Source organism: Varanus komodoensis, unplaced genomic scaffold (genome assembly GCF_004798865.1).
Source record: "Varanus komodoensis strain SLA01 unplaced genomic scaffold, ASM479886v1 scaffold33, whole genome shotgun sequence".
Classification (NCBI taxonomy): domain Eukaryota; kingdom Metazoa; phylum Chordata; class Lepidosauria; order Squamata; family Varanidae; genus Varanus; species Varanus komodoensis.
The window spans coordinates 882,457-908,127 of NW_025335817.1; positions in this window are offsets into that span (position 1 = coordinate 882,457).

Genomic DNA, 25,671 nt, shown 5'->3' on the forward strand with positions numbered 1-25,671 from the left:
GTTCTCCATTTCTCATTTGGCACCAGAACCAAAACATTGTATGCCTTGCCTAGAAGCCAAACTTCACATAAGGTATCTATTCTAAAAATGGACAAGCTGAGGAAGTGGGTCTCACAGCAACATGACAAAAATTAAATGTTCCACAAGAGTTTGCTTCCCACCCTCGATCCAGTATGGTTTTGTTTTCCACTTAGCAGGTTCATATAGACAACCATGAGAGGAATCCGGCCGTTTTCCCTCCCCGAAGGAGAAGATGGCCCTCCGCAGCATCCACTGAGCACTCACTGGAGTTGAAAGCATTCTCTACAGCCGGGTTATACTGGAGAAGCTGTGCTACACACTGAAGGAACCTTCAGTGCTTCCAACTTGGCTACCTTCACCATGAAGAGATTTAGTGCAGGTCTCTTGCAGATGCAGCTAAAAGCTGGGATAATGTGAACGGGGCATAGGGCACGCTGCGGGAGAGTGAAGTATTTCAGCTGCTCGGATTGCAAGAGGCAGGAGAGGATCGCAGGGTGGAGTGCTAATTGAAAGAGCTCTGCTCCACAGACAGAGCGGGTTCCCCATTTTCCCTTTCAGAAAGCACAGAGACTAGGGTCATACAACGCAACAAGCAACTGTGTGGCTACCACTGCCCAGAGTTCTTTGCCAGGATCTCCCCAAGTGGATTCTATACTGCGGTGTTTTTCACCCTCCCCACTCAGTCCTCCACTGTCAGCGTGTATCCCGCAGCCACCGTGCCAGAAATTCAATCCCAAGCTGCATCACTCCCTGCCTCTTCCTCATTGTTCCATATGTCTGCTACCAGGAAGAAAACGATAGCAGAGACCTGATGGCTGAAGACATTCCTAGATGGCTGCTTTTCCAGGGGAATCTATGGTAATAGCATAGCAGGACCATGGAAACCATTGCTAGAAGCAGCCACTTCTGCAGCCACTCTTGCCAGGGGACTCTATGGTGTTTCCATACAAGCAATAGGCAATCCTTGGTCTGGACAACTGGAGAAGCCATGGTGAAATGTGCAAACCTTAGAACAGACCATTGATTCTCTCTGTAGTTTCAGAAAACTAATCCTACCATGCAGAGACTTTGGAGCTGCTCCCTGCTGACCCGAGACAGTAATATTTCATCAGAGCTTCTCATGTGATGCACACCGGGTCATGTTGTAGGAAAGGAGGGGAGCTGAGCCACCAGGAAGCCTCAGAGCAGTTGGGATAGGAGAATGGGGGAGAAATTCACACTTCCAAAACAAATCTCGGTTATTTGTATTATCTCTCCAAACTTTGCAATAGAATCCTCCAGTTCTCCCAGAGGAAATAACATTCAAAATGTACTCTGTTAGGAAAAATGCTTGCAAAAATGTGTACATCAGTCAAAATGCATCTATTCAATACAATAGTTTGTCTCAGGAGATGGTGCACAAAATTCTTCTGAATTTGCATGCAAACTTCAGGTCAAACCAAACTTAAAACTTGATAAATTCTCAAAGTTGGAGATGAAATGAACTTAAGATTGGAAAAATGAGTAACTGATTGAAAGCAAAACCAGCAGATTTATCCATTCTTACCCTGTAGTTTTGTAGGATAGCTGAGTTGTATGGTGGGAGGTGGCCCTCAGATCGCTTTGCTTGGGGCCTAGAGGGTCTTAAACCGACCCACATCTGTAAGGCCAATTAAATATTCTCTTAGGAGTTACTGGAAAGTAGACGCCATCTTGAGCTTCTTGAGGGCTCCTACATTATGTTACATGGTCATGATGGTGAAGATGATCTTTGGAGTCCAGGCAGTAGGTGGACACCAAATTTCCCCCATCCCAAATCCCTTTACATGCATCATTGCAGGGCAAACAATTCTTTCTTCCCACACTCTGGAAATCCCTGGGACGAAAAGGAACTTGACAGCCACTGGAACTCACTGAATCACCACCAATGGTAGGGTTTGCACCACCATGTTCTCAATTCGCTGCCATCAGGTGTGCAGGAAGACTGATGTAATTGTGTCAGAAGAATATTTCTCCCACTTCTCTCACCTCCAGGAGGAAATGCTTCTTCTGTATAGATGCCCACCACTTCCTGGGGCTTTTTGATGACCTTCCCAATTTTAACAGCCATTCCTTCAAAAAGAAAAGAGAAGAGAAGAGAAGAGAAGAGAAGAGAAGAGAAGAGAAGAGAAGAGAAGGGGATATGCCACTGCAGAGATGGCTGAACTAGTTCTAGCTTCGTCTTGGCAAACTGACAGAATCAGATTTTGTGTACATGCATTTGTGCACATTTGCAAACATCCACTGTTGCACACTCCTTACATTACACACGGAAATATCCCCAAACGGGATGCTTTCACCTTTCAGTGTATGAGGGTAATGTGTGTTTCTGATTGGACTACTTTTGTGTAAAATTACAGAATTTTGTTAAACCATCTGGAAGCCCACAGAATCGATTTAATTCACCAAAATCCAGTTTGCTGCAGAATACGCAAGTTGGATCCTTCAACATGTCAAATTCATTTCTTGCAAGATTTATCCTTCTATGCATCAGCCTAGGATGCAAACATAAAGAAGCCTTCCTAAGCTTTCTGGAATGTTCCAGAAAGATGCTCATTGCTACACTCTTCACCATGTGCGTGGTACATGCATTTCTGAAAACCGCATCACTTGCCCATCTTCTGTGACCAACCTGTGTTCTTGTCCAGCGCAACCTGGTTGATGAATTAGTTGCTGGATGGCTTGAGCCAATTTGTTCAGAATTCTGGCTCTCTTCTCACTGACGGTTTTCTCATTCCAGTTCATAATATCACTGCTCAGCTTGCATCTGGCCTTTTAACAATAAAAACCTCAAGGCAAAGACGAGGATCTGGCAAGCGAACGTTCAAACAAAAAGCACAGAATAATAGGATGAATTTGTTACACTTTTCAGGCCCTTGGTTGATGCTCTAAAGACTCTGGCATAGTTTTGGTTTTGAAGAGTGGTGTGCATTCCTTCAAAATGTGGAAGATGTTATCCAAATATCCTTTATCAGGGCAAGATTAACCATGTCGTCACCATTCTGGGGAAACAGCTTTTAGAGGACTGAATGGTCAAACAGCCATGTTTTTTTTTCCCCCATGACTCACTGCTTAACCACAAACCTAAGGAAATGACAACATACTAATCACCGTAAGAAATGCGCATTGAAGAAAAACAAACAAACGAAGCAAAGCTTTTGATTTTGTGCATACTAGAATAGTTCTGCACTGCCAAATTCCATATTAAGGAGCTGTTTGTTTCATAATGATGCAAAACACACCAAGAGCAATGGAGTTTTGTGAGCTGCCTGGTCCGTTGGTCCCAGCTGGAATTCTCCTGGGAAAAGACATTCTCATTAGCTGTCCCTGCAGTGGCCTTCAGGTGAGCTTACTGGAGGAAGGAAAAAGGTGGCCAACGATAGTCTTCCTCAGCCCTGGTGCTTTCCAGTACCAAAGACAAGGAAGCAAGAGGAGGGGCAAGAGGCAAACACTCATCACAGAATTGGAAGATGGGTTTTTGCAAATATCCACAAGCCCTTGGGCAATAATGTTTATTCTCCAAGAGCACGATAATACAGAATTTCAATTAAAGCAACATCTCTCCAATGGAAGGTTTTCATCAAAACACATTAAGCAGTCAATAAAACATGTTAACATCTTGCTTACTATACTTTTGAGAATCCATTTTATTTTGTTTCCTTGAGTTTATGGGAAGTGAGAACGCCAGGCAGTTACAGAAATCGAGGAGCGTAAATTTGGGAAGGTGAAAAACCAAGCTCATTAAAACAATAATACAAATGTATTTGGTCAGGGCTGTGTGTTGTAAGTGGCATAGAAATTTATGTATTTGCTCATTTACACCATAGGGGCTCCCATGTTGAGTTCTCCTATCTGGTAGGTTGACGTCTCCTTGAGAACAGGACAAAATATCTCATCGGTTGGGCAGGAGGTAGCAGGAAGCAAACACCCAACTGGTGGACACCTTTAGTGGGCTGATGAGAAGCTGTTGGAGAACATGTAGCAGGAGAAAGCAGATAGTGGGACAGGAGAAAGCAGATAGTGGGACAGGGGAAGAGCCAACAGTGGCCTGCAGGACTTTGGACAGCTCCATCACCAAGCACATACTCCAACGATTGCCAGAGAGGCTTAATAAATAAAGTCCCACCTCTGACATGAGGAAAAGTCTCTTTAAGGGCCTGCCTCGGCGAAGAGCACACGAATCACAATCTTCCTGGGCTTTTCCATGCTCTGGGCAAGGACTCATTGGTAGGTTCTGACAGCATGCTTAGGAAGTGCGCATTTTGCTCCGAGTTTGCGTCTCTTGGGGCCTTTTTATACTAATCTCCCTCCTCTTTGGAGGGTCACCCAAAGTGTGTACCTTAAAAGTCTCACCTATGATCCAGGCGCAAGGCTATCCCTGTTGAATCAGTGCCTGACGTGCTAGGAGGGGCCAAAAAAATCTTCAATTCTCACTTTTAACAAAATTCTCCCCATCCTATTTTTGACTTATTTTATTTATTTAAAACTTTTGTATACCGTCCCATTGCAAACATCCCTGGATGCTTCACAATACAGCAATAAATAAGATAAAAAATAAAAATAAAAGTAGCACAGCATCCAATATTACATGTAAAACCACAGATTAAGATAAATCCGCAATTCAAGTAGTGGGAAAATAAAAAGGGTTTTACCTGGTGCCAAAAGGAAAGAAGTGTTGGTGCCAGGTGGACCTCTCTGGGGAGTGTATTCCACAGTCGGGGGGCCACCACAGAGAAGGCCCTTCTTGGGGTAGTCACCCTCCTGATCTCTTTCAAGGAGGGCCCCCAGAGGAGGACCTCTTCCTCAGAGCTCAAGGGGCAGGAGGGCACATAGGGGAGATGGCACTCCTTCCGGACTTCCAAAGTGTTCCAAGAGGTGCAATTCTAATACACAGAACTAATCCCCACAAGGGTTCCACACAGTCTGAGGCAACATGCCTTGGCTCAGATTCTCTGCAGCCCCAATAAAGTTGTCGGACTCAGTAGACGGAACATTGCTAAGTGGGGAGGGTCAATCTTCTGCTCCAACTTCCCCACGCAGTCATTATTCTTGGCTCTCCCACCCATTCTTGCCATTTTTCTGTTCCCGTTGGTATGTTGACCCCTTGGATATTTTTTTCAAAGCAGAAACAGCGTTTTAAAACCAGTTGCAAAATTGTCCTGGGGTTTGGAATCAGAGCAACATTTTCATCGAGGTCACAAGCACCAACCAATCTGCTTTTGACAGCAGACTTGACGTTTTGCTCGCAAACTTGAAGACAAAAGTTGGGCTTGGGGCCGAAGCAAGGAAGTGCGTTCAAGTGGCCCACTGCACTGCAGATGTTAACATCTGTCCTTCCTGTAAAGGTCCCCTAAGCATTTAGGATCAGGTCACTGTTGTTTCAAGAGGCAGCTGTTTAAATCCATAACCTTTCTAAAAGGGGAAGTAAATGCTCCAAATGCAGCTATTAATGGGAAACATTGACTGTAGAAGACAGAGGGGCTTTTTTCAATCCTTCGTGTGAAATCTGTAGATGAAGCATAATCTTGCTGCCAATTCCATAGATGTTTCTGATTCTTCCTTTGTTGACTAAGATAGGTAGATTACAGCTCAACGCACACTGAGATTTACAGAAGGATCGGGTGGCATTTTACACACCACATTTTGTGTATCGGGTGTCCAGAGTCAATAGGGGAGTGAACTTGGCTTCCAATTTTCGTAGCGTATGGTATCTCTAATTAAGTCCTTAAACGGCAATCACACACACAGAGAGAGCATATTTGTAAATACAAAGAGGTCACAAAAATGCTCTAATTCCCTAGCATGCCCTTCTCCTAAAGAAGAAAGAGCACATCCATGGAACTTCCCGCAGAGCAATTTGTAGTGGGAAGATATATTAGAAAAATTAAAAGCATCCAGTTTCTTCACACTTCCCATAGATGGGACAGACATGCTAGTAGCTGGGAAGCAGTGTGTGCTCCATCCAAGCCTAGAGGAATGATCGAAGTATCTTCTGATTTTATGCTTTGCCATTATTCTCTAAATATTCCATCCAGTTCCACCCTCTGAAGACTGTTTCCTTCATCCAGGGCTGCAGAACTCCCTTCAGCCAGCAGGTCCAGTGGCGAGAAACTCTGAGCAGCGGCATCCCAGAAGGCAGGGCCACAGGCAGATGTGGGGCATCCATAAAACCAAATGTCAGCATGTTTAGATTAGAGAACTTACTGCCAGGAACGGAGCCTTGGGAAGGTGTGTTAACCTTTTACAAGCACGGGAGAAGACCACGAAACCCTCCAGTGATAGGTGGCTAGGGAAAGGGAGGAGCTGGGGAAGGGGCATGGCCTGGGGACCCCAGAAGCCCAAATGGGGAAGTCCAGAAGACCAGGTTGGCCCCCACGCTGCAGGTTCTGCACCCCTGCTTTAGCCGAAGAAAGGTGACAGAAATGGCAAGACATACTACCCAAACTGCAGCACTTATCACCCTTATTTCACCACATTTCGGAGATTACAAAGCAACTGTAGAAAATGCACCTCCTGGCTGATAAGCACAGCCACTAAAGCGAGCAGCCAACCAAAATCCAGGTGACCTCTGGCCAAGTTTCTATTAAGCGCCTGCACCATGGTGAATGAAATGTTGCTGATTAGGTCAGGATAAAAGTGATTCCTATCACTTTGATATGCTCAAACAGCACTTCGACATTTCTTCATAAAAGGAGGTACACCTTCATAGTATGCTACAAGGGCTGGAAAGAACCAGCTTTGGATACTGAAGTCATCACAGTTGAAACTGGGGAAACCATCATGGACAGATAACTTCTGGGTTTCCAAACCATGTGGGAGAGAGAGAACAGTCATGTTCGTTTCCTTGCATGGCCTAACAGTAAAAATGGATGCTTCTGCCCAGGTCAGTTGGTAATTGCACTCATTTTCAAAACGTTTGGCTCATGTGCAATACCGATTTTTTTACAAGTTTGTACGAAAACATGCATGCATACTTAAATTCGTGTATACAAATTCTCTTAATACATATATTTTACAAGTAATTTTCCTAATAGAATGCATTTTAGTGTTATGTTTATGAATACCTGAATTTTTGTGAGATTACTACACAAAAGAATCACACAACTCATGAGTATTATACATATATGATTGTACAACTTGATTACAAAATTCAGAGAAGCGCAAATTTTGAGGAATAGTGAATTTAAGTTGCATATGGGTTTGCAAGTGCCAAATTTAATTAAGGTTACATTAAAATGTGAAAGTAATTTGTTCCCCAGCCCTACCTAACTCGAGACAGGCTTCTCTAACCTCTCCTGCATTCCATCATACTCTTAGACTATAATGAAATTAGGAAGTTACAGAAAAGATGTCTCTCTTTCTCATAGACTCTGCCTGCAGAGCCTTTGCTAATCAACGTAGGCAGTGCTGGGTTAGCAAAATTCATGCCCCACATGCCCTGACCTGGTATGAATCAGCTTCTTCTGTTGATGCAATGATGAGCCATGCCATCACCGTCGCAACATCATGCGGATTATTCACTACAAAGCATCTTACATTTTCTAGGTACTGCACAAAAACGAGAGAATGTCTTTGACCCTGCCATGCAAAGGCTATGAAAATTAACAGATATATGCACAACTGACTGTTCGTTACAGCCAGATTTCTTAGAGTTGTATCGATTCCTATGTTTTAGGCCACGGTGATGCAAATGCCAGGCCCGCTGGATGAAGGTTCAGCAAGACTTAGGACTAAAAATATGCAGGCCAAAGGTACTCGGGCATAACCTGATGCATGACCAAGACTAAGCAAGCATCCCAGAACCGTAAGCTGCGCTCCAGGCTTGGCCCTCAGGGGTCACGTGACCTCCAGGTCTAGAAGGATTCTGGTTTAGCTCTAGCAGACCAGTAATTTTGACTGTAAGGAATCTGTCCCTCATTGGAGCCCTACCACACCTGGTAGCATCCAGACAATTCCTAGATCCAGAGGTATGCATCTCAGGAACTCTCTGCAGTCAACCTCTGGTCCACAGGTATCAGTCCAGGAATCCAACTCTTGTTCAACTGAGCGTTTTCCATTAGCCATGGTGAGATATGTGTGGCTTAAAGTTCAGGACAACTGCTCTCCTTGCCAGATGTTTTCTCTACTCTTTCAGTCATGGCTAACCGTTTGGTTGAGATGCTACTGTTTAGCTAGCTGTCCTTGGAGAATCTAAGCGCTCTGACACAAGAGAACTAGCCCCAGCTGGTCACAATGGAAAGCATTGCAAATAGCCACCTTCGATTGGGTTGAGTTTCTTCTGAAGCGCGAGCTGAAGGGACCTTTGCACTTTAGGGCAACCTCTGTAAGCTGATACGTGAAAACACCCTTCTTTTATGAGCCCCCTAATGAGAACTGTTTGGTTCACTGCAACAACCCAACACTTTGGGTGAACCGAGTTGGGCTGATGGAAGATGTACAACTTGCATGATAGCCTTCTCCACCTGGTACTCTCTGCTCATGTTGGAGTTATTTATTTATATTTATTTATTTATTTGGAATTTGTGTATGCCGTCCCATTCACATAAGCCTCGGGACAGCTTCCAACATCATCAAAAAACACTCATACAAATAAATACATATAAATATAAAATCTGGATACATCCTGGCTAAAAATTTTAAAACCAATAAATAAAATTAACAATTATTAAAATATCATTTAAATAAAAAGGTCTTGGCCTGGCACTGAAAAACAAATAATGACAAATAACTAATGGTATTGCAGCTCCCATCATCCCCAGCCACCCTCAGAAAAAGGTACAACATGCATATGTCTTTTCTCTCTCTCCCTCTCTGTATCTGTGTTTGTTTGCAGATAGACAGAGGATGGGATGGGATGCTCTCTTAAACATGAACTGTACCACACATGTAGCTGAATTCTGCAACATACTTCTTGTGAGGATAAAATACAGGGAAGGAGGATCATCTAAGCCACCCTGGATTCCTTGCAAGAGGAAAAATGGTAGGACATAATGTAATACATAAATCATAAATATAGCTTTGTATCAGGCAGGTTTGAATGAATGATCTTAGATTGTGCATCTTAATAACTAAAACAGTCATCCTGATAGTTGTGAAATGTTTGCCTCGGTGTGTGATGTAGCAATAATGTTGTTTCCATGAATATGAGGCCAGCGGGGAACTAACCTATCTTTGGAAACAAGAGGGAGTTGAAAGGAGGGTCAATGGGGAAATGTTGGTCAACAAGCGTGAAAACGAAGATGAGCTACACAAGCACACCCTGGAGAAAGGTGGGAATTGTTTTCGTAAAAGGGTTATGGGGAAGAAACTAACTGCATCTCGCATGGCTAGCATTCCATAAACCTGGTACTCTTCCCAAGAAAACCCTGTCCCTGAGACCTATCATCCACACCTAAGATGGGTGGTGGAACACAAAACAAAGGCTACGCCAAAGTGCATTCAGTGCCTGGAGCCTGGATAATGGGCTTAGCTTGTAAAGTTATTTCTCCCCACCCCTTAATATTCTGCTTAAATTCCTTATTAACAATCACCTCATACTTTGGCAGGGTCACTCAGCTGACTGCTCTTGCCATTTTCCCTGATCCTTGACTAAACAGCACCTACCTCCGCTCAGAATTCCTGCATGGAAGAAAGAAAAAAATCCCTCCGGTGGGGTGAAAGGAGGAATGACAAAGCGACATGTCAGAAGCTTCCAAGGCACCAGGTGATGTCAGCTGCGGAAGCCCTGGAGGGAGGAGGCCGTGCAAAGTCCAGCATCTGCAGCGCCTTGGAAAATAGCATTTCTGAAAGCACTTAGGCGCACATGGAGCTCAAATCTAGTCACGGAAAGTAAACTTTTGGACTAGGGGAGCTGTAATGCAAGTAACATTCAGAGCCACCGTCTAGATCAGATATTTTATGAGACACATGTATTAAGAACCAGTGTCTTCTGCGTTACAGGAAGTTTCTAAGAGGGTTGCAAACTTTTCATAAATACACAAACGGTTTGATTTAGAAACCATCAGGAGAATTTCCATTCCTGCTTGCAATTTCCCCTGGAAGGTTCAGGTTCATGAGGAAATTCATCAGATGGTATGCATAGTTTATCTACTTATCAGTCTTAAGTTATTCACCACTGTTTTACTGTCCCAGTAAGGGCATTCCACATGGCTTGCCGTAGGACCAAACCCCCACATACAAGAGCAAATGCAACTTACTAATAAGATACGCACAGAAGAGGCAAGCTCAGCAAGAAAAGCAGAAGCTTCGTCAGAACTGTACAAGTTTGGGAATGCAGTGAATCAATATTGAATGCGCAGGGAAATAAGATGGTCTGACCCCGATGTCAGACCAACCCTCCAAGGAGGGACTTCCATAGTCAAGGGGCTGCAGCAGAGAAGGCTCTGAAATTGGTGCCACATGAAAAAGGGACATGCCCAAAGACCGTAGTGAGTAAGCCGGCCTACTGCAAGAGAGGCAGTCCTATGTCCCCAGAACACTTGCACATTGGTCCCGGAAATTCTTCCCATGGAAATCATGTGTCCATATTTGCTCCATATTGCATCTCAGCGTGGATTTGGCGTCTCCAGGAGTGAGTTTAATCTAATATTCAAACATTTAACAGGCCTTTCTGAAAGACTTGATCACAAGAGAGCAGGCAAGATTTGCAATATGTTAGAGGAAAAGGGTCTCAGAGAATAAGCTGATAGTTTATCGAGAGCCCGTGTCTGGCTCTAGTGTGGCAGAAAGTGGGGACTCCACAGATTTAGCACTTCTCTAAATAAAGTTATCGCCAATTGAAATGTAACAAAATATGCCCTGAGATGTTTCTTGGATGGGTGACGGATAGAATGGTCTTATGGGTGGACACACATGAAAGTGACATGGAACAGAAAGATGATCCATTCATCTCTGCCAAATTCCGGTCTGGAAACAATGCTGGAAAGAAGGAACAGAACCATTTGGGATGCGATCCAGTGGAAGCAGATTCTGTAGCAGGGGTTGGAGAAGTCCTTTTCCTGGTTCCTCGGTTGTCCACTGCCAAGTGGGGTCAGTCACACTGCGTGAGATGGACCAGTGGCCTCTAGCCAATACCAGGTCCAGGCTGGGTTTTGGAGGGCGCTTGAGCAAGACCTCTTCCATGGACCGCTTCCGAGGATCTACCTTCTCCTCCTGGCCCGATGACCAAGCCAGCAGCAGCTACATCTGCCCCTTCTCACCACCCCTGTTGTGTGGGACCAGAGCAAGAGCCATAAGCGGATGGCAATAGTGAAGAGGATGACTCATTTCTTGTCCTTAGGCCCCATTGGGCTGTGAACCAGCGGAAGGTGGCCGGCAATGCCAACTCTGAACCACACACATTCCTCCGAAACCTGCAACAAACATTTGAAGTGCTCACCACTGACAAATAATGGCAAGGGGGGCCAAAAAGAGTGTCCACACATCTAGAGACGATTCTCAGTGGGATTCAGCACATTACCATTCATCAAAAAAAAAGCCAGCACTAGCGTGCGAATAACATTTATCTTTTTCCCCATATAACCAGAAGAGGACAACGAAGGGCACAGGGTCTGCACAAGAAATAAATGAAAGGAATCTGATTCCCGTATGCTACAAATGTGCCCCCCTCCTCAAATGCCACAATTATTTTCGCTCACCTGCACACAAGTAATCAAGAGAGATTTTTCAGAGTTGGATTTTATTAGCCTTACAACAATTGTCTGTAAAATTATTCAGTTGTAACCCTAACCAATATAGAGTTTTTACTTCCTTCTAATAAATGGTTTGAGCTATTTTGGAATCACTACAGAAGCTTCCCAAAATTCTCTCTCTCTCTCTTTTGTCTCGGTATGCAGAGTCCTGAACTGTAACTACCTACACATGTTTTGAACTCTGCTGGCCATTTGATGAATAATAAAACATGTTAAATAGCGGAAAACTATACATCACTGGAGCATAAGGCTTGGAAGAAAAGTCTTCCCAAAGCGTGGCATCCAGGGGTTCAACATCTGATGCCGTAAAGGTCACCTCTGCCCCAAAGGCCTCTTTTGTATATTTTCACGCACTGTAATTCATAGCTATCTCGCAAAAATGTACATGGGAAGGAGAGCTTGCTTTCTTCCTCTCACTCACACACACCCACTTTTCACATCTTCCTTGCCTTGCGTTAACTTTCTTTTGGACACCCATCTTTGGAGTGATCAGTGGAAGGGCGCCTTCCCTAAGGTTTGCATCTTGCTGGCCCTTCCCTCCCCAAGCTGGTCTGAGGTTCCTTCAACCCCCTCCCACAAAGAACCTGCTTTTGGAGGGGTCTTGGGGGGAAGATAAACCTCACAACTCTGCTCCTAAAGGAGAACGCCTTGTTGCCATACTTGCTGTTAGTTTTGCCCTGATTTTGCTTAGATATAAGACCACACTTGAGATCCAAACCCTCTCCAGGTGTCTCCAAAACCATGTGGCCTCCACACCAACAGTGGGCAGCTGTGAGAAGTCCAGGGCCCCCGCCTGCCTGCCCAAGCAACAGCGCAAGCTGCACAGAGAGGAGGGAAATTCAAAGGGTTGACATTCACCTTGCTATCAAGCAAATTTGAGCCACTACGGAGCGCTAAAAGTAATAAAATTACATGATAGCAAGCTGATTTTCCCTTCCATTAATCCTTACCTTTCCGAAAGAAGCAAAAGGCATTCCCATAACGAGCTCTTTTGCTTCTAGGTTGCTTTTGGATCACCCTAGATAGAAACATAGAAACAGAGCGAGCCAGAAGGGACCTCCCGGGCCATCTAGTTTGACCTCCGGCACCAGCCGGGTCCGCTCATGACATGCCCACCATGTGGATGTCCAGCCTGTCCTTGAACACCTGCATGTCCGATGGGGCCTCAACGACCCCTCGTGGGAGCCCATTCCACCCCCTCGGGGTCCCGACTGTCAGGAAATACTTCCTGGCATCCAAATTGAACCTTGGCTCCCTGAGCTTTGCTCTGTTGGAGCGTGTCCTGCCTTCCTCTGCAGGGGAGAACAGGTCTCTCCCCACCTCCGTGTGACTGTTACCTAGGCTTACTTTCAGCACAATGGCAGAGGCTTGGAGATTCCTCTTGAGCAGAACAACTGCGGGATTCTGATAAAACCAACATAATCGCATTTTCCAGGGTGCTTTTCTTACCTAGGGTTTCAGACCCAGCTCAAGTCCCTTGACCCAGGAAGCTCAGGGCTGGCCAGTCACTGTCTCTCAGCTGAGCCCACCCCGCAGGGTTATGGTGAAGCAAAAACGAATTGAGAGGGAGAACCATATTCACAACCATGAGCTCCTTGAAGGAAGGAGAGGACAAAAATGGAATGCCCGCTCCCGGATTGTTTTCCTCCTGATAATAAGTCTTCCTACAGCAGGCAGAGGTAACCTTTCCTACATCCTGCTTCTCATTCTCATTTCCAGGCTTGCAGTGAGTGAGGACGTGATCTCTATCGCCTCAGCACCATCCCAGTTCCAAAGGCAATTTTTCAGATTCAGGGGCAAACCCTGCAGGTTAGTAACTGCCAGTCAATCCGGGCTTCTTTGGGACCAGCTAGCTCTGCGCTAGAAGTGCTCAGCATCCAGCCTTCTCCTAGCTTCCCTCCAATGCCTGCAGGGCTACCCATGGCATTTTTATGCACTGCCAGTTGGGCGCCATTTTGATTTTTCACAGGTCCACAGCATGACGGCGGGAAAGGTGAAAGAGTGGCTTCTGGGACAAATCCCAGCTGGACCTCAAGAGCGCTCCAGGAATGTTTCAAGAGTGCAGAACCCCTAGGCTTCTTCATCACGAGCCCCTACCTTTTCTCGCTGCTTATCTTAGCCCCCTCTGCACATATTTCTCCTCTTTGTTTGCACAGGGAAATCAAGTCTTCAAAATTAGCATCCAAAACCCCTTTCCCTATGGGAAGCCCACCTGCTCAAGTATTTATGCATAACTCAAATGTAGACTAAACTGAACTAAAGGCAAGGAGGAGGAGGGGAAAAAGAAAACTCGCCCTTGCTAGACATTAAAGAACAGACCTGCAGTGTCGAGGGAATCATCCGTGTGACCTAATAATCTTTTTTGCCATCTCTAATTTCTATTATTCTAACAGCCTGCCAACCTGTAGCTATCATTACTAATGCTGCTTTGCTCCCAGAAAAGAAGGGGAGAGAGTGAGAGAGACGCCTGGGCAAACATTTTCCATTTGGAATATAACAGAAAGCAGATCTTGGGTCTGGCCCCGTCCTTTCTTTGCAATGAGAGATATACACGGCTAACGTATGTTTCCAATTTATACCACACAGAAGTCTGTAAAAACGACAGACAAGCCTAATTAAAATAAAATACTGCCAGGGACCAATTGTGACTGCCAGCCCATAGGTACAACACAAATGCTGGCACACTGGCCAATTTTCTTGTGCTATGAAGTACCGGGGGTGGGTGGGGGGGCAGGTTGCATCCCATGCTGCGCAGTCCCGGACTGCAAGGTGGACATGTTATTAGGAGAGTTTAAAGGGGTGCCCTGGCCGTGGAAGAACGCTCTGCAGAATCCACCACTGGATGCACATCAGGCTAACTTTACTGAGAGAGGTTTCAGGCAGTGCCAAACTCTTCCAACTTCCGCAAGAGGTTCCATGCCACCAGGACCTCCGGGCTGTAAGTTAAACCCAGGCTGCAGTTTTATATGCACTGCTTCACTCTTTCTTTATCTCAGCATTTTCCCCTCTCTTCTTCACCTGAAGAGGAACTCAGAGCAGATTCTGGACTGTTAGAGCAGTACAGCAATGGGACCTAAAGAGCAATAGAACCGATATGGAACCTAAAATGACCTTTTCTATCCTGTCCCGAGATGTTCTGTAGGGGCCGGGATAGAAACATTTTTAATAAATAATAGCTAGATAGAGAGATCGATTGATCAATCGATCATGGGCATTTCTGACCTGGAGATATTCAGGGTACAGCTGGGCAGGTGCCTGTTTGAGTTGCACAGATGTGGAGAATTGCATTTATCTTAATATTTAGATGCCTCCCTGTTGCCCTAGGCTCTGGGCAGTTTAGAAGGAATGAAACCAACAGCGAGTAATATTTATTAATAAGCATACTAAATAAAGCTGGCAGGAGTAATCTCAGAAGGCCTGTTGGAAGAGATGCGCTTTAAACTCCCTCTTAAAGGTGGGAATTTGAAAAATGCAATGCTTCTCTTCCAGCAGACTATTCCAAGAAGAGCAACCACAGAGAAAGTCCTCTCGGTCATGGACATTAATCTTACCAAAGCAGAATTCAGAAGATTATCCCCAGAGGACCTTGGCTGGTGGGACAGAATTTAGGGGCAAAGGCGCTCCTGAAGGTATTTTGGAGCCAGGCCATGAAGGGGTTTAAAGGTATTACCACACCTTGTCCTGTATCCAGAAATGTATTGGCATCCTGTGCAAAGACTTCAAAGTAGGTGAGTTGCAGTCTCCCCACAATGTCCCAGAGACCAGCCTGGCTGCCATATTTTGTCCTAGTTGCACTGAGCCAGGACTTTGATGCAAGGGCCTTTTGGCTCTAGTTTTCCATGACCCTATGACCCCAAGGCCTCTGCTGTCCCAGTTTATTAGGCTCTTCTTTACCCTTAGCCTGGAGCATCAGTAAGAAGGGTGTTCCATTTAAGAAAGACACACAATCACAGGAACCGCAGTACGTAGCCTTCCTGACCCCATAGCCCAAGATTTTTGTGGTGGATATCTCTCTGCCACCTTCCATGTCATTAGATGCCACTGGTGGAAGTGGAAAAGTGTAGGAGGGACTAATCCAACCTGTACGCACCAGTCCCTAAAGGTATGTATTATAGGAGCTGCCTGCCTGGATCCAGTGATTTATTTATTTGGAACACTTGTATGCCGCCCCATTCGCAAAAGCCTCGGGGCGGCTTCCAATACAAATGAATACTATACAATTACATTAAAAATCTGGAGACATCCCGGGAAGATATAAAATCAATTTAAAAATAACAATTAAAATAATGTTTAAATAAAAAGGTCTTGGCCTGGCACAGAAAAACAAATAACGATGGTGCCAGGCGGACCTCTCTGGGGAGCGCCTTCCATAGATTGGGCACCACCACAGAGATGTGAAATTGGCTGGACAAGATGGATTAATGGAGGAAGAGAGAGTCCTCGCATTTCAAGTGGCGGTGGTGAGGAGCGCCTTCCTTCAGCTTCGGCTGATCCATCAGCTGTGTCTCTTCCTGGAGAACGACTGCCTGGCGACAGTGACACACGCACTGGTAACTTCCCGATTAGACTTCTGCAACGCGCTCTACGTGGGGCTGCCCTTGAAGACGGTCCGGATACTTCAATTGGTGCAGAATAGAGCTGCCAGGCTGCTGACGGGGACTGGGCGTTGTTCTCATATAACCCCAGTCCTCCGTCAGCTCCACTGGCTCCCCATTGAAGTCCGGGCCCAATTCAAGGAGTTGGTTATGACCTATAAAGCCCTGAATTGCTTGTGACCTGGATATCTAAAGGAAAGCTTGCGCCCATATATGCCCTCCCGCCGCTTGAGATCAGCAACGGATGCCCTTCTCCGGGAACCCTCCGTGAATGATATTAGGAGGGTGAGTACCCGGAGGAGGGCCTTCTCTGCGGTGGCGCCCCATCTATGGAATGCGCTCCCCAGAGAGGTCCGCCTGGCGCCGTCGTTATTTGTTTTTCGGTGCCAGGCTAAGACCTTTTTATTTAAAACTTATTTTAATTGCTAAATTATTGAATTAATTAGGATTTTAAAATTAGCCAAGAATGCACCGGGGTTTTTTTAATGTTTTTTTTTCTTTTAAATTATATTATTATTATTTATGTATGTTTTTGTGTATTTTTTGTGAGCCGCCCCGAGGCTTTGTTGCGATGGGGGAGGCATAGAAATGTTTTAAATAAATAAATAAAATAAATAAGTGCACTCCATTCTACTGCCAAAAGCTCCTCAAAAGTTCCCATCTCATTAGATGTCAAAATCTTCCCTCAATGGTACCTTGGGGTTAATATTTGCAGGTGGTGGCTTGTAATGCTGTGAAAATTTTCTGTTAGATACATAATGGGAGCCAAAGTTCAATTAAGGAACCACAGAAATAGTTAGTTTCAAGTTTCCTGTTCAGACATAAGCTTGAGAAGCCCAAATCTGACACCAAGTTATGAATGGACATAAACATTGGTGAGGTTAAAATCCAGGCAATAGTCAAGAGGTTTCCTTTACACTGTGATTTCAGTTTATTTAAACACTGGGGGTGTGAAATTTAAATATGACAGAAATTCTCCTTGAACATCTTTGAACCACATTGTGAAACAGTGATCTTGAGGAAACCTAGATCCAAAAAGATCTTAAGGAAAAGGTGAAGGGACACTATCTGGTTTTTCAAACATCTGTGAATAAATTTCACACATCTTTGTCATTCCACCGTGGAGGCAGTCAAGAATCTTGCAGAATGTACAAGCCGATTTAATGATATTAAATAATAAAATGGGGAATGAACAGATTTTGTCCTGTGTGACATCTGAGCCCTCCTCTGTGGGGAACGAATGAACTAATGCTTAGAAAATGCAGATGTGTGAAGCAACTATCCATTCCTAGCTTTTGCTCCTCTGGCTTGATTTAACATCATGTCTGAGGAAGAATTCTGAGAAAATCAGCTTGAAAGCAATCAGTGTTCTCCCTTTTCGGGCTCCATCTTGGTTTTGTTGCCAAAATGTAGTGGCAGGCCACCAATATTCTTACCAATATTTGTTGCCAAATCTGGCAGGATGGCAGCAAGAATGGGACCAGGAGCAGTGGAAAGTGGCCCCTGGCTTGGTCAAGGTTGCCAACCCTGATTAGAAGCACCATACTGGTCTTCCCGTACCAGCTGGGAGTGGGCGTGGCGCATCGCTTACACTGTTGGATTGGGAATGATGGGATCCAGGTTCTAGCCTTACTCAACCATGAGGAAGACAGGTTGCTCAGTCTATGCCCTACACGGAACTCTGTCTGCAGTGTTAAGGACATGCTGCGGTGTGAGCGGCATGGAGCTGAGCCACAGGAAGTCTTCAAGTGAGAATGTGGGGACATCCAGGTACCCATGCTATGAGTCAGAGTTGGCAGACCCAGTCACAACTAGGGAACACGACTCTGGTCTTGTTGAGGAGGACCAGTGCAAGTGATTTCACTCCAGCACCTGGACTCCCTCGTTATCCAGGGAGATACTGCCTGCAGAATCATGGTTTCCAGTCCCAACAGCACTGGGCCCACACAGAGCCAGGATCTGATCTTCAATATGCCCAGTCTGAACACATCCAACACGCAGGTTACAAACCAAAGGCTCATCTTTACGAATTCAGCAGGCAACACACAGAGTGCACAAAAGCCCTCTTCCCATATCCTGCAAACCCTGGAGATAATTATATTCCATTGTGTAACAAGCTACACTGGCATGCTTAGCAAACGCCCAGCCTTGCAGAAGAAAGGGTGCGTATTTTGTTACAAAATTAGACATATACAACTCATCAGTTACATTACAGTTGAAATGGAAGGAACTCGAGCCATTGGGAAAGGCTAGAATATGAGTTTAAACACAGAAGTAGAGCTTTAGTTAGCAATATCATCTCCACAACCTAATTATTTAAACTTGGGATAAAGTGTATATCTTCGAATTGCTGTGTGTCATTTTGCATTAGTATGATGTGAAACAGACTTGGATCTTTTGCTTGGTTTAAAAGGTCTTAACTATGAATTATCCCTTCTCAAACATGAAGAGGGATGTGGGAGAAATAGTTTGGTTTGCATTCTTATGAGACTGTACCCAATTTTGTGCTTTCGAACCTATACAACCAAAACTCAGTTATTCTTTGCAATTCGCTCTTCTCCAAAGGTTGCAAAACTCCAACTCCATTAAGGAAGACAATCTCAAAAGTGCATCATGTATTTGTTAAACGGATGGCAAAATGTGTCCATCAGATGCAATGCATGCTCAAACACACATGAATTTCAGATGAACCCTTAAAAAAAAACCTCAATATTTGGGACAAAGGGAATGTAAGAACCAAGAAAATTTCAGAACTTGAGATGAACCAAATGTGAAATTGAGAAACTGAAAGTAACTGGCATTAAGAGGTTCCTAGGAGGAAGAGGTCTTCTCCATGGTGGCCCCTGAGAGTGGAATGCTCTCTCCATCAAGAGCAGCACCACAATGACCATCCTCTCAGTGCCAGGTTAGGGTGACCCTCTGCCCCACACCCCACAGCACTTGACAGCAGGGGAGGACATTTTTACTGGTCCCGGGACTTCTCTCGCTGAGTGCTTAAAATGCTTTTTCACATTGCTCTGCTACGTTTTGTGTGATATTTTAAAGGTTTTCATATTTTTTCAACTAACCAGGGATCCGTGGCTATTGGATGGTAGAGGAAAATAATAGAGAATGAGAATGGCATGATGGGAACTTTTTTGTCTGAGGAGTGGTGAGAAAATAAATCCTCCGTTTATTAATATCTGATCCTTTTTGTGCAAGTGTGTGTGTGTGTACACACGCGTGTCCTTGGTGCCTGTTCTCGGGACCAAAAAGCTTGTGCGCTCTTGCAAAGTAAGACTTTGGCAAGGTGTTCGTCTTTTCCTAATAATACAGTTATTTTAAAGATCCCTTCAAACAGCTCCTCATTAGTAGCAGAACAAACCATATACAACTACCGCAGGGTCTCCAGGAAAAACATATTTCTCCCTTTATGAGAATGACCTTCCTACCTTAGTAATGTCTATGTTTTGCCACTCTTAACTCATGAAACCTGACAGTTCCCACCGTTCCTGTGCTCCCCCTCAGGCTGCCATTTATTTATGTAAGTTGGCCACCATCCTATTTTGCATTTAAGACTGAGCACAGAGACTGGCTTGCTGGGTTTTGGAGCGCGTTCCCGCAACCAGCCTCTATATCTACGCTTGACTGACTTTCCTTCTACATAAAGGCCTGTTTGGAGTTTAAGATTTAATATACGTTTCCCTCAGCATCAGGGGAATTTTCCCCTCTCTTTTTTAGACGCTCTGCACTGGAAATGCCTATATTCTCACTGAGGGCTCTTTCTTTAGTGAAAATTAAGTTATGGGCCCGCTAGGGAGCAGTGCGGCTCAGTTACGCACGGCTTCAGGAACGACACGAGGTTGCGCTCACTGGGACAATAGGGTCATAGAAATGTGCACGAGGGGGAGTTAATTGTGGGTGTATTTTCGCTCGCTGGATGAGGGGTCAGCTTCAGGTGACGGGCGCTGTTCTGGCTGGCACGGTCGGAATGCTTTGGGGCCTAACTTGCATGTGCAAACCTTGCTTAAATGGACAGAATCGGTGCAACGGGTGTGCTATACCCTGGATTGACGCTTGCACAAAGGAACTTCCTGGTGTGTTGCACTCCGCATTAATTTGAAGGAAGAATAACATTTTGATTTTTCTCTGCAGGCAACAACATGGTTTAGACCCAGACCAGCTTTCGAAGGGGTTTTATTAGCTGCCCTCCAGAATCAGCCAGATCGCTGCCTTCTGGACTTGAGTCTCAAAGACAAGGCAGGCTTCATTCTTTTGAATGGTGCGCCACTCTGTGGCCACGGAGGGCACACTTGGGCAGAAATGTTTAAAGGAAATGAAGAGTGTGCTTTCTCCACATAAAATCCAGCATTCCTGCGCGAACTTGGAGCAGTTTAAAAGAAAACAGGCTTTCTTCATCCAGTCTGTAACTGACCTGTGAAATCTGCTGCCGACAGACTGAGGCATTTTGTACTAAGATGCAGAAAAAGAACAAGCAGACACATTGAACTATGCGGGAAGCCCAGAACTGAGGAGCAAATCCAGCTAAATCCGTGCTTTCCACCAAAGAAGAATTCAGGGTTGCTGTGATGTCCCCTGTCCCCTGGCCTTCATCCCTGTCAAGAAATGACTCCCATAGTGGGACTTGATATACCTAGTCCCATCTTCATACAAGGAGGCCGAGCCAAGCCAAGCAGAGTCTAGGTGATGACCCTTCCCCATTTCCTGGTGCCACCGAGGAAATGAAAATTGCAATTTTCAATGAGAAAGGTGCTCGATAAAGCGACGAAATCCCGGCAACAACTCTATCTGATGTTAGTTTCCTCCCCGTGATGATGAATCAGTTCAAAATAGCTTTTATAGGCAGCAGATTGGTATTCCAGAAGCAGCCATTCACTTCTATAAGCCAGCTGTTTATTTCCTGAAGCCATTGCCCTGCCATGTTACCATGCAAAATTCCACACTGTACTATTTATATATGTCTCGTAAAAGGAGATCTTTCAAAGCTGTGGAGGTTTGTTTATTTTACATCCTTTCGCCTGAATTGCTCAAGTAATTCTAGTGGCACTTGAGCAAACTGTGAGTGGAAGAGTTAGGCTACTGAGACAAGTCATCTTGGGTTCCCCCACTTTTGCAGAGCCCACCAGATACAATGCAAAGATGAGTACATTCAGCTTTTGGGCAGTATAGAAATGAAATGCATATGAAAAAAATTGTGTTCCACATCTCCGTTTTCGCAATTCAGCCTATTAAAATTGCACACTTTTAAAAATGCACATTTGCCTTATCAAAAGCACATATTTTCACCCATTCAGAAAAGATGAAAAGCAAAGCTGCTTTGGTTGCATACGGGAATGTGAATGATATGAAATGAGATTGGAGGAAGAATTCAGAGTTCAGCAAGCTCAAACATCACCTCTCCCTATGGGTTGGCCCATTGAACTCTTTGAATCATGCCGCAAGTCTTAACACCGGGCGGACAGATTGGTGCTGTGTAGAAGCCTTTTGGTTGGCTTTTCTCCAGAGACCTCTCCTGTTCGTCAGAGAAGGTCCTTTTTACCTCAAGCCCTTGCTGCTGATCCTCCATTCTTTGGAAAATGTTGCATATCTGAGCTTCCATTTGGTGCTACGTTGGCTTTTACTTGTCCTGGCATTTCACCATCTGCATTGGGAGTGACCCTAGCAATGGCAGATGTGCAGACCTGTGCCTTCAAACCCACCTGTAACCCCTGAGAAATTTTTCCACGATGGATCAATGATCCATCATGGGAGAGAAGTTCTCTGTACTCTTTCCAATACAGAGGTTAAGGATACCAACAAATATTCACAAGATTTGGGACTAGATGGGGTCAGGAGTGATGTTGAAAGGTGGACAACCGAACTGGAAGTAGATGCCACTTTTCATACCTAGGCAGTTCCATGTAGATTTGCAAGTATTTCTGTATGATTTATTGATTAATTACATTTCTATAGCACCCCACTGACCAGGGCCCTCAGGACAATTTCCAATGATAAACAACTAAATCAACAGCAAATCAACCCTGACTGCTCTTTAGAAGGCCAGAAGCTGAAGATGAAGCTCAAATACTTTGGCCACCTCATGAGAAGGAAGGACTCACTGGAGAAGACCCTGATGCTGGGAATGACGGAAGGCAAAAGGAGAAGGGGACGGCAGAGATGGAGTCACTGGGGTGGTGGGTGTGAGCTTGGGTGGACTCTGAGGGATGGTGGAGGACAGGAGAGCCTGGAGGATTGTTGTCCATGGGGTCATGATAGGTCAGGCACGACTTTGTGACTAAACAACAAACAAAATCAACAGCAACCAACACAATGGCACAACTAAGGGAAATGTCCAAATATTTGCTAATATTAAAGACTCCACCATAGAAAATAATGCCCAGGGATGCAGATCGAAGACTGAATGCCTGCTGGAAGGTCTTAGCCTGGCCTCTTAATGGGTGCAGTGAGGACAGGACTAATCTCCACAGGACAGGCGTTCCCCAGACAGGGGCCCACAGCAGAGAAGGCTCTGACCCTGGAAGTCACCCGTTCACCATTGCATGTGGCCACCTTCAGAGATGAGCATCTGAAGATGATCTGAACCATTAGCAGGAACTGATGAACACCCTGGTCGTCATGCATGATATGAAAGCAACACAAGATGCTTGAAAAGTGAACTAAGCGGGTGAACGAAGAGAACTAAATCCTGATCATACTGGAACATTGTTCCTATATTCTCCCAGGAGTTCGTGAAAGTCATTCTCCATCACTACCCAAAATTCCTCCATTCACTACAAAGTCTTCTGCTTAGCTGCTTCTTCAGCAGCTTTCTATGGCAGCATTCTCTGTCAAGCAAAGGACCAACCATCCAGCAGATGGCACCACAGACCAATTAAATCCACTATTGGAATTTACATATTTCAAGCAACTTTCTATGATATTCAGAAACCCGAGAACTATAGCAGCATTTGCTGTAAACTCAGTGACTTAGGCCCAAGGGGTACCTAGAGAAAGGAGAAGACAGCGACTTCCATGGATTCGCCAGCTGCTTGATTCCCCGTACTCTTAATTTCTGAGAACAAGAGGTTGAGGCAGGCCAGAGGGATCAGTGAAGCTGTTCTACAGAAAGAGCTGTGAAGAATGTAAAACTTGCTTTTAGATACATGTGTGTGTCGCCTTATGCCGCATGTTCACATGTTTGCCAGTAAATTGCTTGCATGGTTATTTGTTAAGGTCTTGATCTTTGTAAACCACCCAAAAATCTTCAGCTATTGGGCAGTACAGAAATGCAACATAGGAAAGGAAATCCATTTCCAGTTGTCAGGATCCAACCCTGCCCTTTAGAACCTGCAGCTCGGCACCTTCTACCAAACCCAACAACTCCGTAGCATCAGATTTCTAATCCTAATAGAATCGCAATCTATCATGGTAGGCCTTACACTACAGCAAATTCACTTTAGGTTTCTCTGCTCGTGACAGATGGTGCTCCGCTTTGGGTATATTTCATCCACAAAAGTCCAACCAGTTCAAGAAGTAAGCAAGATCAAAAATGATACACTGGACTCTTATCACCTGAATAAGAGATCTGTGCATCCCTGAAGTCTACTACCCTAACAGTCAGGTCCAAGGGCTCCATTAGAGCAGGTTGCCACAAAGGCTGGGTTTGAAAAAGGTGAAAAGATGGGCTGGAGGGAGAAAGCTCCTAGCCCGGACCATTGGACTCAGGGGCCTTCTTGGCCCCTCCTGATCCAACTATTCTATGATTCTATGATGGCCCTGGAGGTACAGCATGGACGGATGGTTGGTTGAAGCCCCCTTTCACTAACACCGTTGGCCAACAAAAGATCCAATTTGGGCCATCTTGGCCAGATCCCACGTTTGAGGTTACCCTTCATTCTGTGCTCTGCCTTGTGGGATACTTCCCACGCCCACACACTTTTGGGGGACAGAGTATAGACCCATGGAATCATCACATCTTGTAACCGCAAGCAGAACTATAACCTTACGTTACAGGTATGTTCCACATTTTTCTCCAAATACCGCCCTCACCACAGGGCACGTCCTCTGCTAACCGCTGTTTTGTAATAACATGTCAGAGACAACCATTAAGAAAGAGGCGTTGATTAATGAGTCACCACTTTCTTCTTGAGAGGAGCTGCTCCGCTGAAAAGCCAACACATCACTCCAGACTGAAGGAAGTCTAATTGTGCTTAGCAAGTTATTTGCTCTACGTGCTGTTTGCTGCCGTTTTCCTAAGAGAACCAAAATGGGATACCACAGAGTCACCACCCACAAGGACAGACATTTAGATATCTCTTAGCAGCACCCTTCTCCGAGCAGCCTGTCCTTGCAACTTTCAATTCCATTCAAAAGCCGCTCCCTCCGCAGCCAACCAGCTTCTGTTCCAAGACAGAAAGTTTAATATCTCTGCTGAGAATATCCAGGCTTCAGGGGAGACGCTGCTAATTCAGTCCCATCTGTGGTCCCTAGGACAGGTAATGCCCATTATTAATGAACTGTGAGGCTGAAGAGTTTGTGTGTTGGGCTTTGACATGGCTAAATTTGCGTACAATTCTGGAATGCTAAAAAGCACCAGTCCACAAGTCCATGGAACCTGGATGACTTAGAAGATCGCATTCCTCTAAGAAATCTTGTAAGCTGCCTAGGAAGGCCTTTGGAAGTTATAGGTGCCATAAAAATATGTGAATAGATAGATAGATCAATCGATGGATTAATTGATTGATCATGTGATCCACAGCCTGGAGACACAGAAATCCCAAAGCTGGATCTATGTTCAATGTCTCCTAAAACCCTAATATCCCTAATAATAATAAGACTTATTTCAGAGAAAATATGTTTATAATTGGAATATAGTCTTATCTTCCCATTGGACAATCTCCAGAATTGCTGATTTAAACATGGCCATCTGTTGTGTTTAGTTGAACGTAACTTGTTTTGTTTGGATAGTGGAGAAAGGTCAGAAAAGGTCAGAGCGGGGACTGTTTGGGGTCCTAAAGTTTCAAGGTCATTACCTGAATCTTCCCCCACTCCAGAAGCATTAAGAGGTTTAGCTAATAGCTTGGGAATGAAAAAGAAAATCCCGATGATTATGTCAAGAATGGAATGGCGGTGCCAACCCTGAAGAAAGAACAAAGAGGGGTTTGTCGTGGCATCATTCCACAATCCAATTTAAATTCCCTGAAAGGATTAAGATGAGGAATATTGTACAGTGCCTCATAACATACCTTCTTTGAGATAAGATTATGCCCAAATAGCAGTGAAAGCAAGAAAGATCATGTAGAAATGACAGGAGCGTTTGGCTGCAATACCAGGATAACTGATCCAAGCCAACTGTAAATACATGTGTC